A 15865-nucleotide genomic window follows, 5' to 3' on the forward strand; every position below is an offset into this window, starting at 1 on the left:
GAAGCCGAGCAGACATTCGGGCCCGTTTGAAGGATTAATGAGGGCCATGTGTTTAATTTCCCTCTTTTTGATTTTCCTCCCTGAACCCAGTATTAATTACTTGTTGATACTAATGGTGCTTACTCAGAAGTACTAATTACATATCGGTCTTCTGGTAATTAAAATCTTGTCCACATAGTTTGTGTTCACATGTGAATAGCTCCATTTCCTGTTATTGAAATTCCCTCATTCATTCACTGAATTTTATATCTGTGCGCAGTTGAGTTGTGTGAGGTTTAATGGGAGGCCCTGAATGGAAGCTGAAACAGTGAAAGTAATGGAGCTACACTGGTGTGAGATTTTCACAGCACGTTAACAGTCGCAGAAATAATGAACACAGATTTTTTTTGGTTGAACTTTTTCTAATTTTGCCAAATGTTATGTCCTGACAGGTGTGAAACTTGATATAAACTTACAATAACACTAAAGAAGAAGAAAATCAAGGTAGAATTAAGGGAACAAAAATCCGAACGCTCATCAGGTGGGCTTTATTTGGGCAGATGCAGCTCATGCGAGGCTGTCGTCAGCCTTCCTGCAACTGATTTTATTTGCAGCAGACTTGGGAAATTTCTTATCCATTTCGAAACACCTCTTGTTTTTTGGCACTGGCTAAAATACACTTTGTAACAGTGAGTTTTTTAGCCACATCATTTTCAGTGATTTACTACTTCAACGCTTTCGAAATGTTAATCCTGAACTGCACTTTCCTTTTCCATTCATGTGCGCTTTTTAAAATTTCTTTATACTTTTTTTTTGTTGTTGTTTAAGGGGAAACATTAAAGCTGCTTGGCAAGCCCAAACACACGCTTCCCCCACCCACTAAATTAGACTTTATGGGAGAATTCCTTGGCATTCATCAGATTTGGTGTTGACTCATTGTACAATCACTTGGACGTACGCTCATCAGCCTTCAGGGCTTTGCTCTCTGTTTGAGAGTGACATGCTGTAATTCAAATACTTGTATCTAGAAGCCAGTTCAAATGAAGTTTTAGCTACAGCTGAGCAACTGAAGCCATTTGTCGTCCATTTGACCCCGTCGTCATTGCTCAGTTTGAACCAGCTGAGGAGTTACAGAGACCTTTTTACATGGAGGATGACTCCTAATATAGATGTCAAGGGCATAGCGTTGTAGCTTAACCTGCACCTCCGGCAGGCCTTACTCATCCTGTTCCTATCTCTTCCATGTGCCACTGCTTCAGTAGTTCAACATTATGACTTTATGCAGTTCTAGAGGACAGACTTAGCTTTTCACTACCACCCCCATAGATACATAGTTATCTCTGGAGCATTTTCAACCACATTGGAGAATCATTTTTGTGGAATTTTGTCTTTGTTTGTGACCATTTCATGTGAAGAGGCATCTCTGAGACATTTCAACAGCTGCTGCCTGTGCTCTTAAAGGACGATGGGCATCTATTCGTCTGCTTGGGTTTGAGTGTTAGAGTAAAACTCAGAACAGATATCTGACCATCAGTTTTGGTAATGGTATTAAATCATGTGCATGAAAATAAGCATGTTAAATTCTGCCAGGAGTAAAATCAAGCCTTACCCAAGAGTGTCTCCATAGTTTTTCTCATAAATTTGTGTCTTAAAACTGAAAGGCAGAAAGAAAAAGGAGGAGAAATAAGAACACCTACGTCTTATTCACGAGGCGTGTAGTCCTCTGATTTGTTTATACCCTTGTGTGAACCTTTGTGAATCAGGTTTGTTCTTTTTTGGATGCATGCACGCCGCAGCCTGTGATCAGCAGAAGGAAACAGCCAGATAATCTCATACGTATATGAGCAGTAATCTCTATCCTTAATCTCTGTGCAAACTAATTACTTGTGGAAAGTATATTGTAGATCAGGATGTAGAAAAAAAAAGTCCTATTATGATGGAGGTATTACATCAGTCAGGTCACAGAGATCCCCCAGGATAAGCTGGAAAATGTTGCAAAGGAAAAGGTCACGTTGGCTGCCCTGCTTCTGCACATGACAAGGATGAACTACTGCTGCAAAATTTTTTAAATTACTAATTTTTCATGGAAACTTTGGGCGCAGAGAGACAGAGAGCCTGGCAGAGAAAGTGTGTCACTTGTCTGTGCATATGAATGTGTCATGAATGAAGCACACTGACTAATTCTCAGATTAACAACGCTCTTGCTATAACATTTTATGAAATGTTGGAAGTTGCTGATCAATATAGATGGATTTTCCTTTCCTCCATGAAGTCAGTGCACAGAGTTTTGTACGTGGACTTTAGACCTTTGGCGTGTTGTTCACATTGTTTTTCCAGACCTCTGACACATGTCTGAATGGAGCTCTGCTGTATTGGTGAAAAGACCACAGAGGATGAAATATTTATCTCAGTGACGCTGGCTGAGGTCTGATTCGTGCCCACAGCTCAATCGCTCTTATAATATTAATTTTCCGTCCATTCGTTTGTAGTCGTGGGCAGCCAACACGAGCACAGACAATCATGACATTTTTTATGATTTATGAGGCCAAAGTTTGATCGCTTTGTGGCAGAGATAAATGGGATTGTAGTTAGTCAGCCAATGAACTGGGCTCTGCGTGTGTGTCTGCATTTCTGTACGAATGCAACCCCCCCCCAACCCCCCGTTTAAGCACGACCCTTTCAGTGTAGCCATCATAAACTCCAAGACGAAAGCTTTTGATTGATTACTTAGTGACACTTATATGTCCTCTGTCATCAGCGAGCTGGCTATCGCCTGGTGATTGATTGTTTTCAGGCAAACCAATGAATCAGAGAGGTTTTGCTGAACATCTCTGGTCATGAGACTGGTGTGAGTTCTGTGTCCTTGAGGCAACCTTTCGAGAAAACACTGGTTCATTTGAGTTTTGCATTGTTGCCACTGCTGTGAGGGAGAAAGAAAAAGCACATCGTGCCTTTTTTTCTTGTGTCATATAGTTTGTTTGCTCTCACGTATCCTCCTTGGTGGGGGTAGTCATGCTCTATGTTTCGAAGCTACATTTCCCGTAATTTGGGGGCTTTGGGGATATAAACAAGAAGTATAATGTTACCATGGAGTCATCTATCTGTGAGGTTACTTAGCTGTGAACTGTTAAGCCTGCACTATTGCAAATTTGCACCATTAGAAGTATGACGAATTAGCTATCAGTAGTTCCTGTTTGCAGTGTACCCATTGATGTGCAGACAACTATCACTGAATAACTTTGATTCAGAAAAAACTTAAAAACGTGATAAATCTAAGGCAAGTTCTGAAGTTACTAGGAGTCTTTTTTTCTGTGACGTCTATGTGGATTTATGATGTTTATTCGCGATGGGCAATGGAGATAATGATATCCTCGGAAAGCGTAAGCCACACTGAATCTAAATCTGTGCGTCTGTGGGTGTGATCAGAGTTATGACTTCAAGGAAGAGTATGACGCAATTGCTTTAATGGTCTTAAAATACCTCGCTGCCTCCGTGAGGTGTATGTCACAGCAACTGATGCAGCACCAGCTGCTCACCGTGATGATGGTCCAAATCAACAGGCCAAACTACAATGACTGGCTTCCTGTTGTTTTTAGAGCATCACCACGCACCTGTCCGTTTCTCCTCACGCAGTATGTTTGCCTCACATCTGCATCCTGTGTTTCTGAACAAGACACAAGGACGGTAGATCCTGCAGTCGCAAAACACTGCCATAGCTGCGATATGTTATGCTGCCAGGTTTTCAGTTCAGTGGGGTATTTATAGTCGTAGGACTGATGATGTAAATAAGCAGAGCCGCAGTTCAGTTAATTCGTATGCACTGCTGCTAATAAAGACTTAATACAGGACTGTATTAAGTGTCTCCCCAAAAAGAGCTCTGCTTTCTGCCACTGAGCTCAAATTGTAAGTAGAGGAATCAATTTAGGTGTTTCATTTGTTACACAATTTACCAGACCTGCTGTATGCTGCAAGATGTCTGATAAACACAAGTTGAAGGCAGCTGCAGAACAGCAGTGAGATCATGTGGGGAAGAAAAGCTGTTTTCCTGGATGTTTGTCATGTTTTCTGTTGTCTCAGCGCTGAACAGAGAGCTTCAGTCCTCCTGCGCACACATCTCTTAATTTGCTGCAGTATTCTGTTACAGTTTCAATATAAGGTTTTTCTAAAATATTCAAGAGGAGAAAGGCCTGTGTTGTCTAATCTGTCTCTCTCTTGCCATGTCCCACTGTCCCTCTGCGTGTCCCCGATAAAGCAGTCTTCAACAGAGCGGCAAATTTCACACCTGCTTCTCCCAGATGTTAAATCACAGATGCAGTTTCTCTTACCGCAGTGGTCAGTCTGCAGTTATGAATCAGGTCTGCTGGCCATTTGTGCAAGTTTTTATTTCCTCATATCTGCAAAGGAACCATCCACAGTGCATATTGGAGTAATGCTATTTTCAGCGTTACTGCTCCTCTTTTATTTTGCTAGCATAAAACCTCAGTGTAGCCCTATAGTTTATGCTTGCAAACACACTGTGACCCTGAGGCACCTAAAAAAAGATAAACTTAAGATAAACAAATGTTTTGTTCTGAGGGAATTGTTTCCGTTACATAAAGAGCAATACACACTGGCCGGAGTGTGGGGTGATGTGTAATTTGAATCATGCAAAGTGATGCCCATAGTACACTGTGGACGCATCATACAGACAGAAGGAGTAGTCAGTGTACAGCAGCTGCAATGTGCTTGATGTGTAAAAAGGAGGATTGTGGTTAACTTTCTTACACCAGTCAGTTTAGGAAAGTCCAGCCACTTCCTGTTTAAACAATTACAGCCCACAGAGTACATAACTGCATGGACAATTCAAAGTAAAAGTCTGGGATGATTGCCGGTTGGTTGGACGTGTTTGTTGATTTGGTGTTATTTGGTTAATGATCTGACTCAAAACAAATGGAATTTCCCAAATACCTCTCTCAGCATAGATAGGTATTATAACAGCTAACATAGGCTAAATGCTTTTGCATTGTCTTAGTGGGCTAGTTGTGTTGCAGGCACACATCCAAGAGCTCAATTAGTTGTTTTGTGCTGGAATACCCTCTTAACTATGACACTTGTAATGGCTCAGCAAGAAACAATAAGCAGCCAAGTGTAGCTTGAATTTGAATTGTCCTCTGAGGGTCTCGTTTACACAGACATAGCCTATAGACTTGGCTCATGATTCCCTGCATCATAATCCACATCACTACTGTGTATTGATACTGTAAATGGCCATGTTAAAGATGTTCTTTCATGGCGCTCAGAGCAGAAATGTTGCTCTGAGGTACAGATTAAAGTTCTATACGTGATTGGCTCCTGGGTGAGGGTAAACAGTGCATTTCACTAATTGATATGAATTGATTTAATTATCACGTTCGTGTTTACACTCAAGGCTCTTCAAATTGTTGGATAGTAATTCCGATTGAAGGTTTGTCCCTGTGTCACAAACCGCGCAGCTGGGCAGCGTGCCTTCATTATGGTTGCTGGGCATAAATGACAACTATTGCGTGGCACTGCAGTGATGTGTTTTTCCTCTGAGGGCTCAGTCACTTGCGGTTTCACTTGCCTCTCTTCTTCTTGCCTCTTCTGCGTCTCAAACTTTCATCTTCCGTCTTCCAGTAGGTTATATTATAGTCACGTCGCAGCATTTTTTCCCCCCTGACAGTCTGTCATGATTTTTTTTAACAAATGGAACAACATTGTGCTCCTTTGTTTTCATTTGTTTTGACTAGTTATGTTATTGATCGTGTTTTAATTAAACCTGTGGGGGTTGATGACTGATTTGTACCTCTCTGTCCCGGCAATTTTACAATTATACCAGCTGGCCCAAGGGCGCCCTCCATTGTTTGTCCATGTGTCACAAGTGATATCTCCGACACGGCTGACTGGACTTTGAAAGCTCTTGGAGGAATGATGCATTTTATCATTGCGTGTTGGGATTTATAAAAGCCTGTGGCCATAGTAGGAGAAGGTCTTGAAACATTCTTACACCATGTGTATGCTCTTTTTCAGCAACTCCCTTTATACTATGCTCTACTTTTACTATCAAATAGAGCCACTTTTCCTACTTTCAGATGCTTCTCTGTAGCTGTTAGTGTGAAGTGTTTGATTCAAGGGCACCAAAGCGTTGCTGATGACCTTTGTAATCTGGAGTCTCCCTGCTGGTGTTGAGACTCTAACCACTGGTTATGTGCCTGCTTTACTTACATTTATTGCCTTTCACTCTTTCACTAAACTTTGTAGCATATTGTAATTACAGGTAAGAAGTTTGTGTCATTCATCAGAGCCAGAATTACCACGTCTAGTTGTGTCAGATGCTAAGCAGCTTATGCACCTTGGTTCCTATTTTCCATGCGCCTTTTTTAGTGCCATAAACAGACATGAACCTGGTAAAAGGAACCAAACTGAGAGTTTGAGCGTCTCCAGCCAGATGACTTAAATCATTACCATCGACTGCTTTTTTCAGTTCCACAAACAGCCACCAATTTTACTCTGCTTTTTCATGGCAGGGGATGAAAGTGAGTGCACATATGGTACATCAGCCATAACGATGACAACAAACTAAAATGTGGCTGCTAGGGAATGACTAAATGCTCAGGACTCAGGCAGACGGGGCTCCGCTTAGCAGATTTCCGAGTTCAGACATTAAAGGATGCAAAATTTGGGGTAAGCAATCTAAAAATAAACGCTACCTTGGAGAAAGCAGGAGGTGTCTGTTTGTCAGCACACACACAGCATCGCAGCGAAATACATAATAAACATAATAATAGTTTTCATTTGAGTAAAAAAAAATGTGAAACTCACTGGGATAACGAGTATTCAATGTAAAAGTGTCAGTTTTCCTTCACGTTTCCATTGTCTCCATTCGATCTTATACTGCATTGCAAATGGAGCAAAAGCATCTAATGTGAGAGGCCCTGTGTCCTGCTCCTGCAGGGGTTGGAAAACCATATTTTGCTTTGAAAAATTTGTGACGTTTCCCTTAAAGCTCTTGAATCATCAAAACTCACTGCTGAATCACCGCGTTGCCATTCATGAGTAGCAAAATCTTCTGTAGCTGGGTAGAGTACCGCACTCCGTTACTGAATTGTAAATTAGCACCACAATGGATTAGATGTAGAAAATCTTCCCTCAGCAGCTGGTGACTCTGATATCATGCAGCAAATTATACTGTTAAAAATGCACACGCACACACACACACGCGCGCGCTCACAGAGGCAAACACTTGAGCGCAGTGAACAAGGAAAGCTTTCTCTGCTACGTGAATGAGTAGCTATGGCTGAATGGTTGAGTGTGTCCTCTGTCTCTGTGAGGTCATCAAATGAATGAGAAAGGAAGAAAGAGGAGAGGAGAGGGGGGGGGAGAAAGCTGATGGCTCAGGAAAACCCGCTGCATTACACTTGCTTTAAGGGAATTATCTCTTTGAGAATTCTGCAGGGTCTGAGAATGGACTTGAGCACACACACACACACACACAAAATATCTTAAATCTCTCATCCAGACTACATCGATCTGGTCAGCTTCATCCATTTGTAGTAGTTCCTTGTGGTTCCTGTTTTTGTATCTACTCTGCCACCCTCTTCTTCAGCCCCTGCATCCACAGTGCACATCCAAGTTTATTTTTATAAATATGTTTGTGCATTATTTATTACTAGCCATGGTCTCATCTGTGGCATCCCTCACAGGTGGCTAACATGCACATCTTACATCCTCACTTGCAGAGAAAAAACTGTTCCTCTGTTGTATCCTGGCACATCTCGGTGTAACATTTCTGTAGCTGCCAGTTGGGAAATCACAGCAAAGCTGTTCATAATGACAAAGGGTCTGTTGTTGACTGGGTGTGGGTCCCTAGTCAAGAGAGTCGCTAACTGGTGGCTAGTGTGGCTGGCAAGGAAGTCAAGGGTGGGGCCTGGTTGTAAATAGAAGCTGTTTGAAAATAGTCAGTCTCCCAGACACACGTCACCGCAGCCAGGCCACAACACAGCTTCCTGCTCCTTCTCCCACACTCGTTTCCATATGTTCATTTGGCGCCGTGCTCTAAGCTGTCACACAGCTCCCAGTTCTGCATGTAGGTGACAAAAAAAATCACCTCTCACCTTCTCAGTGCCTTGAATAACTGAACAAATGTTTCAGAATACTAATGATCCATCACTTGACTTGTCAACGTTTTTTAACGGCATGTTGAATTTTTTACTTTTTAATCTCAAGGTACCGGTGACTAAACAGATCTCAACAACTATTTGATGGATTTTCATGAAATTCGTCAGGTCAAAATTTCAATTTGTCCAATACTTTGGTTTCTGACCAAATACCTGCTAAGCTAATGACATTCTCATAAGCCTCAACTCAGTGTTAAGATAACGTTTCATGCATGCTAACACGTTAAACTAAGGAGATGATCATGGTAAACCTTGTACTTGCTAAACTTTTGCATGTTTTAATTGTGAGTGCAAATCACCACCACCACCACCACAGGTCAGACCTTAACCAGTAATGGCAGCATACTATGTTTGGTCAATAGCAAAAGCCAGATGCCAGACTGAGCCACTAAGCTTTAGCTTCTTCGCTGTGGTATACCAACTGTCTGATGTCAGAAAACACTGCTTGTGTTGGTTGGGGTGGTCCAGGTGGGGGTTATGATGATTGTTACCTTGGTTATAGATTTTCAAATGATGTGGTTTCCATTCGATTTACGTCAACCTTTAAAATTGTCCGTATTTGTGTCTGTGTCTGCCTTGTGGAATAGCTTCTATTATGGGAAGTGAAGATTCAGTCATTCAGTTTATTCAGTCAGAAGGAAATACATTTTTAGACTTGGCATTGTCAGATTGTCCCAGTTTGAAAGGAACACCAAACTGTGCCCTCTCTCTGACATTTGTGCTGACCTATAACTTTAGTCAACAGTTCAATCCCAGCTGATGCTCTTGGCATTTGGCAGCCACCCAAAATTGAGCATTTAGAAAAGCCATTGACAATCAAAGTAACTACTGTGCATTCGTGAGTTGGTATATTAAAAGCCGCTATTGCTTCATTTAAGTGAATGTGGAGGTTGCTGAGGTCATGTTCACAACAGTCGATGTGTTCAGTTGTTCATTCTGAAACATGTTTGTTGTTAAATTGGAATTATGTACAGTTGCGCAAATATAGCAGGTAGTCCACCAATCAGGATGTTGGCGGTTCGATCCCAGACTCCAGTCTGCACGTCAAAGCGTCCTCCAAATTGCTCCCGATGCTGTGTCATCGGTGTGTGTGAATTGGTGAATGTGGTATGTGTTGTAAAGTGCTTTGAGTGGTCAAAGTGGACTAGAAAAGTGCTATACAAATGCAGTCCATTTACCATTTGATGTTGTGCACAAAGAAAGGAAAAAAGAAGGTAGAGTAAAGTTAGGGAAGGAGATGCTTGAATGCATTGTGGGAGGGTTATTTCTCACAATGTACAGCACATAACTCTGCAGCCTCACTGCCGATGATGTACCTCTCCTCGTGTGCCATCCTTTTCTGTCAAATTGAGAAGTGACCCTGTCGCCGTTCTCTGGATAACATCTTTCTGACTCTTTCTGAGGTTGGCTCACCTGTTCATCACAAAGTACCCTCAGCAAATATCTAGCTTGAGGCAGTCAGTCCACTGCTGTCACACAACATTATGAATACAGTTTGATAGGCTGTCATAATGGCATGAGTAATATACACTCTGGAGGGTTGTGTCATCTGGAAAAAATGATGACAATGAGTGAAATGTGTCCAAATAAAAGTCATTCTAAAGGGATTTCAGCTGTTCGCCATTTGACATGTTTGTGTTATACTGAATGAATGGCCAGACTTTAAACAAGGTTAAAATAAATCATCAAGTCATTCTAAATCTTAAAGTTGTTTGATGTACCGACTATGCGTACGGGTGGATGGATAGACAAACTTGCTTTGAGTTTATTATCTTTGTATTCTTGCTTTTGTTCATTCTGAAGTTAATGTTTGCTTAGACACACTAATAGATTGAGCTCAGATTTGAACCTGATTGGTCTGTTTTATATTTAATTTAGGTCAGGACCTCATTTGTCTGTGTTTACATGTGGCACTGGTGCAGGAAGAGCGAGTGCTAAACCCTCCAGGCCACAGAGGATGTTGGCTAACTGAACCCATCTGTTGTATTTGCCAAGTGTATAAAATGCTAATCAGAGACTCGTTCACTTGTTCACAGAACAAATTTCAATATTTACGTTTCAAAGTGAAAGTACAAGCTCACTGCTCATTACAGCGGTGCTGTGTTTGGTCATTTTAGCAGCATGGCATTAGAGATGGGAATGTCAGTTGGATTGCCATGAAAGTTTGTACAGAGGGTGAAATCTACAGACTTTTTCAGCTTAATCATCAGCAGGCCAAAATGTTCACTCATTCACAAGTCTAGAGCCAATTTAATCTCTGGTAATGATAAAGTCATGTAAAAGGTATGTTTATTTGGTTCAAGGCTCAGATACACCTTTAACAAAATAGACATACCTCTTCCATCAATTCACGTGCAGTGTTCTTTAAATTGTCTATTTTACGCAGATCTCAGTCACTTATTTATTTAAGGGTCTTGCCCATGTCATTAAAAGTTAATAGTTACATCCATGCACACACACGCACAAAGACACACACTGTTTCGCCCAAGGTGACACCTTGGGATCACAATGTATGTGATGGAGTCAGTCACCCGTGGGTGACCTCTTTTAATGCAGTCTCTCTGTTTAGTCCCCCTCTAATGAGTGGTTGTGACTCATAATCTATACTGTGTACTAAAGCCGGAGGGTTGATCAGCGTGATGGTGTGTCTGTGCATTTGTGTGTACAGTATGTGTGGCCCATGTCAGACGGAGTTACGCAAAGTGGCTCTCAGACCTAATTTGTCTTGACTGGGTGACAATTATTTATGAAGTCTATATGTTTCCCCATGGCGACTAACATTTAGCCTTTTGTAGTAATGCCAGTTGCTCTTTAATATTGAGGTGTGCCGCTCGGTGTACTAAACAGTTGTGCTTTAGAGAACAGCTGTGGTGTTATTAATCGCTGTGGCGATGCTTTTATCGTCCTGTGGCAACAGTAGCTGTTATACCAAAGATGTGTGTTTCTTTGGTCAGAGTTTAAAATAGCTAGTTGTGATGTGTTGACAGTGTACCTGTTGTTTTAATTATAATAAAAAAAGCTTCTAAATGACAGATGTGGCATGTTTCCACCAACAGCACATCTTTTTTATGGGTTTATGCTTTTCTACTCATTTTAAAGCTACTTTATGTAATCTTTGCTGAACAGTGCACACTGTGGCGACAAATGGCAAATACAGGATAATGGTCAGTGCTAAAATATCGTGTAACAGTCAGCCACCCGACTTCAATATTGCTGCACAGCCACTAGCATGTCAAAAGTTTCGCATTAGCTAGTATTAGCTGCCTTAAGCTATTGGTCACACTAGACAAGGTGGTAAAACCTCTATAATTACTACTGAATTGGGCATGAGTGAATTCTACTGATACTGAGTTCAAAAGCTGGAAGATAACCAAAAGCCACACCAAAATCCAATTAAATCAGGTTTAATTTCAATATGTGACTATTTCTCTTTAACATAGCCATGGAAGCGGGACATTTTGGCAGTTTTCACTTATCAATTAATGAGATGGTTTATATAGTGTTCCAGGGTTCTTCTTATTCGCCTTATTTGCAACTACCGCTCAGCAATACTTTCAACTATTGGCCCTAAATATTGTCAATGCCTTCTTTGGGCATTTAGTCAAGGATCAGCTGAAACCGAACCCACTGTAGCTCCTCGTGGGAGTTGGGCTGAAATGTGTCTTTTGCTGTCTTGTGCACTGGCAAGATGCACAAAGCTGTCAACAGAGGTGTCAAAAGAGTCAAAAGTTTTGTGAGCAAGCAAGAAAAGCAGATGGGTCGGGGTAAAAAGAAAGGACGTGGTTTCTCCTCGGGTAGGAGAAAGAAATAGGATCGGCGTTTGAGTGCCAGCCACATCAGCTACTAATGCACCGGAAACGTGTTTAAAAAAGAGGTTTTAATCCCTTATTTACTTTTGCCTCAGGATGATTCATTTTGTTAAAAAAAAAAAAGTACTCGGCTTCGTGCTTTGTTGTTGGTGAAGTATTTCATTATGAATCTCACTTGACACATCAAATTTCAAACTAGTGTTGCATCAGTGTTGCGTTCATGTCACATTTTGACATTAACAGGGCACCTTTGATCACATTCTTTTAATTCAAAGGATGAACGGGTTTATCCTGCTACATTTCACTCAAAAACTTTATTAGCCAGGGTAAGTCTGCTGACCATGCACGCTTATTCTTAACGCTGCCCATGTTATTAACACTCACACATTGACTTTATAGCTTTCTGCCATCGGCCGTTGAGCAGCTCCATTGGATTGCCTAGATGATAATTCCCCAAATATACCTTTGCTGCAGCATTTTGAGTAAGTGTGAGTGAGTCATTGGCTTCTCCCTCACCAACTCTCACAGTGTGTGACTTCCATCCTAATCCCTGACTTCACTTTTCAGAAGTTAAGGCTTTTTGGCAGCCACCAGGCTCAAACAGCCATCAGCTGTCACGCCATCTGCGTAATGATGCAGGAGCGTGCTGAAGTTTATTGCAGTCATCTATTACCACCATGGCATCATCTGGCCTGCCAGGTTTACCTGCAGAAATGCGTCATGTTTTTCAAACAGAATTTTAAGATAAGGTCATTAATTTAGATGCAGCTTCCTTGTGTAGTTTCTGGTTTATTGACTGAAGAATAAGATGTCAAAGTCAGTGGCATCTGTCAGAAAGATGTGAAAGCAGAACAATTTGGAACAGCCAAGTAATGCAATAGATAAAACAAATGCCACCCATTCAAAGGATGATCACTCTAACAATTGCATCCAAATGGTGAATAATTGTCAGAGAGACTGGGAGGTCATTGAAAGAGGTCATGTGAAATTAAAGGAGGTTTAAACTTGCCAACTTCCTCTGTCAGTCATCATTAGTTGTAATTGAAGGCTGCTTTTTGTTTACTTGTGCACCCCACGATTCACTTGCTAGCTCAATAACACTGCCAATTAGAAAAGACTCCCATTGTTTTGAGGAAGGACACTTTCTGATCCGTAAACAAAGGATCAGAAATACACCCAGCTTTACAGAGCCAATACAGATCAGTTAGAAAAACCGTGAACACCCCTGCAGAATTATATTTATTGTCATGGATGATGAGCTTTTCTTGCAGTTTATCAGTTGGTGACAGATGAAGGTTTGTTGCTCTGGAACATCTGTGGAGATCTGGGTGTAGCCTTGGAGCACATCTCTGTTTCTCTGCAAGTCCTGTCTAATGCTTTTTATGTTCATATTTCTTTGATTCTCAGCAACTTTGTAAAAAGGGAAAAAAAACCCAAAACTTTCAGACGTTACTGGATACATATGAATGAGATAAAGAGAAGGCTTCAGGGACAGCAGAAGTCTTCCTTCGCTGAATTGCACTGTCAAAACGACAGTCAGGAGAGAGTAGTGCAACAGTGCATTTTGATCAGTTTGGTCTGCAAACTTTTCTGAACATATGCAACATTAAAGAAGAAGGTCTCAATCCTATTTTCTCAACATTACGGAAAAAAGAGACAAGAAAGGCTTAACCGTGTAGTCTAATGCAGATGATTTGAGCAAGCATAATGAACCTGTTGATGAACCAATACTGCAGTTTTGTTTTCTTACTGGCAGCAACAGCATCTCTCCTTAACTAACTGAAAGAGAGAAACACAGATCATTGAACACCATTTTGGGTTTCTGCCTCTGGGAAGCGTGATGTCAGAAATGCAAGTGAGCTTTTTTCCTCCTCCTTCTGTAGAAACAGGGTTAATTGCGCAGTTGTTGAAAGTTTGGATTCGCTCAGGGCAGGCTCCATTAACAGCAGTTGGCACTTGAAAAAAGGTTTTGTCTTCAGGTTTTCGCAAATGAAGAGGCGACATGACGTGCAAAGCTCGTTTAAGAATCAGCAACCTCAGCGCTTTGTTCCTGCTTCATTAACATTAAATTGCTTACCAGTTGTTGTCTTTAATGTATCACGATTGACATCTGCCACCGTGTTTGGCTGCTCATGTGGAACTGCAGCGCTGGATGCTAAGAATGCAGAGTCTGTGCAAAAACAACTGAATCAGGAGCTGTATTCAATAAGATTTGCAGCTGCTCAGGATTTTGTAACAGCCTTAGCATCACAGTGAAAACGACAGCATGAACCACATAATGCAAATTCACTGCTACTGCTGGGAGGAAGCAAGGGTCATCTCTGGGATACAAGTCATTCCACTTCATTTCAGCAAAACAGTGCGCCTTGATGCAGTGCTATAATGAGATTTCACTTCGTTACGGTGCTGCATTTCACCACAGACATCCTCATAGTTCCACAGCAAGCAGCCTTCAACCTCTGCTGTCACCACTAGCCCTCATTTTTTTTTTTTTCCTCTGCTCTTCATAATTAGTAGAGGTGGCAAGACTGAATCCTCACAGCGTATAGTTGTGGCTGAATGTTTTTAAACTTGAATTGATGTGTTCATTACTGCTAAACTAGCAGTAGTGCCTTTAGAGACTGGGCTGCGTAAGTGCTAGCGTAGCCTGTCCACCTCTTCTGTTGCATTACTCCGTCACAAGACACGAGAGAGAGAAAACACAAGGTGAGTCATAGCAACTCACCGCCAACTTATGTATGAACAATAAACAACCCAAGTCCTTGCTCATGCAGTACGTAGATGCTCCAGTTTCATTGCTGATTTCTCTATACAGCGGGAAGATGTTGAGAAAGGGGTTAGTAAATGTAACAAGATTCACAACATCCTTGTAAGGCCAGTCATGTTAAAGACGGTCAGTTTCATCTTCGGTGCATCGATGCTGGGACGTGTGGATCAGATACAGCTGAGATACATATCAATGCAAATATGAAGAGCAGATGAGTTAAGTTGTAGTTTTTGCAGGATTTTCGTAGCATAGTGTATTTGACTTCAGGCTTGTATTCAGTAGGCAGAAGATGAAATGAAGCTACTTGCAGGGGTGGTGTTTGAATTTATGATTTCTAAGAATATGTTGAGTTATGCAGTTGGTATGGATACAGTGTTAAGATGCTTAGGACTAACCTTATATAACCTGAGGTGTGTTCACTGGACGCTTAAATATGTCAGACTAATATGCATTTGGTCACAGTTTCTGAACTTGGCTTTGACATGGAAAGTCATATATATACATAGTAACATGCACAGGTACCTGTTGCACAGCAAAATATGTAAATGTAGGCTAACTTTATGGAAGGTGACTCCTGTGCAAGGAATCCTTGTGGCAGCTCAGAGAGGTGTGGAGCACCTTGGTGGATGTCTTGAATACAGATGATGGACACACATACACTCATGTGTGCACACCAACACACACACACACACACACATATACTGCATCCACAGGACATTAGAGGATGTGGTAGATAGAGTGTCTTTTTTTTCTAACCAAGTTGTCCATATGCCCAAACAGATACCATATGGTCTGCGACACTCAGCCCACAAGCCTTTTTTTAAAGGGACAAGCAGTGTGGAGCTGCTCTGTTAGAGTTTAAGTTATGCAATTTAATTTTTTTGAGTAGGATCATGAAGATTAAAATTGTTTTGATGTGTTGTTCCATCGCTCATGCATGTTACCTGGCGTCAGCATTAAATGTGTTTCTGATGCACCTCTGTGATGCCTGAACTTTAGCTCTTTTCTCTGTTTTCTGTTTGCTGGTTTGGGCAGCATGAGACAAGGCACTTGATTTTAATTTATCTGAAAGCCTGCAGCTCAGGTTCAGTCCATGCCACACCTTGCCAGTGTCACCTCCATGTTTTGTATTCGAG

The 15865-nt window shown here is 41.4% G+C and overlaps 1 protein-coding gene across 1 annotated transcript in view; it reads left to right on the forward strand.

Moving 5' to 3' along the window:
• The window catches only part of adarb1b (adenosine deaminase RNA specific B1b), a 110649-nt gene that overhangs the window by 22656 nt on the left and 72128 nt on the right, over positions 1-15865 (forward strand). The gene's annotated exons all lie outside the window — the stretch shown is intronic.

Source organism: Chelmon rostratus, chromosome 13 (genome assembly GCF_017976325.1).
Source record: "Chelmon rostratus isolate fCheRos1 chromosome 13, fCheRos1.pri, whole genome shotgun sequence".
Classification (NCBI taxonomy): Eukaryota; Metazoa; Chordata; class Actinopteri; order Chaetodontiformes; family Chaetodontidae; genus Chelmon; species Chelmon rostratus.